Here is a 1,714-nt window from a genome sequence, read left to right on the forward strand (position 1 = left end):
CGACCGGTAAATTGAGAGCTTTGCCTTCCGGCTCAGCTCCTTCTTCACCACAACGGATCGGTACAACGTCCGCATTACTGAAGACTGGAGCTGGAATGATCAGAAGAAACTAGTTGCGTGTAAGCAAACCAGAAATGCAGACGTACCGTTGTGTGAAAACAAACTTGGATCCCAGACTGAACAACAAAAGATGCAGGCTTATATAAGGCAGGTGATTAGTGAGGACAGGTGTGCAGGGCCGTGAGTAGCGGGTGAAACTGATAAGCTACCATGGTGACCGACTAAACAGGAAATAATAGGATCAGACGGAGAGTGAAAATAAAAATGGAACAAAAACAATATGTTGATGATCCGGCCATCGGATCACAACATAAAAACAGAATACAATGATTAGCAAATCCTTTTCAACCTATACTCAATTGAATGGACTGTAAAGACAAAATAATTAATGTTCAAATTGAGAAACTTCATTTTTTGGGCAAATAATTATTAACTTAGAATTCGATGTCAGAAACACATTGCAAAAAAGTTGTCACAGGGGAATTTTTAGCACTGTTTTAACAACGCTCTTTAAACGTTTGGGACTTGAGGAGACCAATTTTTGAAGCTTTTCAGGTGGAATCATTTCCTATTCTTGCTCGATGTACAGCTTAAGATGTTCAACAGTCTGGGGTCTCCGTTGTGGTATTTTAGGCTTCATATTGCACCACACATTTTCAATGGGAGACATGTCTGGACTACAGGCAGGCCAGTCTAGTACCCGCACTCGTTTACTACGAAGCCACGCTGTTGTAACACGTGGTTTGGCATTGGCTTGCTGAAATAAGTAGGGGCGTCCATGATAACGTTGCTTGGATGACAACATATGTTGCTCCAAAACCTGTATGTACCTTTCAGCATTAATGGTGCCATTACAGATGTGTAAGTTACCCATGCCTTGGGCACTAATACACCCCCATACCATCACAGTTGCTGGCTTTTGAACTTTGCGCCTAAAAAATCCGAATGGTTCTTTTCCTGTTTGGTCCGGAGGACACAACTTCCGCAGTTTCCAGAAACAATTTTAATTGTGGACTCATTAGACCACAGAACACTTTCGCTTTGCATGGTTGAGCTTTCACTTGCACTTACAGATGTAGCGACAAACCATAGTTACTGAGTGTCCGTAAGTGTTCCTGAGCCAATGTGGTGATATCCTTTACACGCTGAAGTCGGGTTTTTTTATGCAGTACCGCCTGAGGAATCGAAGGTCACGGCCTTGCCGCTTACGTGCAGTGATTTCTCCAGATTCTCTCAACCTTTTGATAATATTACGGACCATAGATGGTGAGATCTTTAAATTCCTTGCAATAGCTCGTTTGAGAAATGTTGTTCTTAAACTGTTTGACAGTTTACTCATGCATTTGTTCGCCCCATCCGTGTTTGTGAATGACTGAGCATGTTATGGGATGTTCCAAATAAGCGTTTAGATGAGCATTCCTCAACTTGATCTGTCTCGTTTGCCACTTGTGCTAGCTTTTTTGAAACATGCTGCAGGCATCAAATTCCAAATGAGCTAATGTTTGCAAAAATAAAGTTTTCCAGTTCGAAGATTTAGTATCTTCTCTTTGCAGTCTATTCAATTGAATATCAGTTGAAAAGGATTTGCAAATTATTTTATTCTGTTTGTATTTACGATTTTACACTATGTGCCAACTGCACTGGTTTTGGGATT

Source organism: Nerophis ophidion, linkage group LG24 (genome assembly GCF_033978795.1).
Source record: "Nerophis ophidion isolate RoL-2023_Sa linkage group LG24, RoL_Noph_v1.0, whole genome shotgun sequence".
In the NCBI taxonomy this organism is placed as follows: domain Eukaryota; kingdom Metazoa; phylum Chordata; class Actinopteri; order Syngnathiformes; family Syngnathidae; genus Nerophis; species Nerophis ophidion.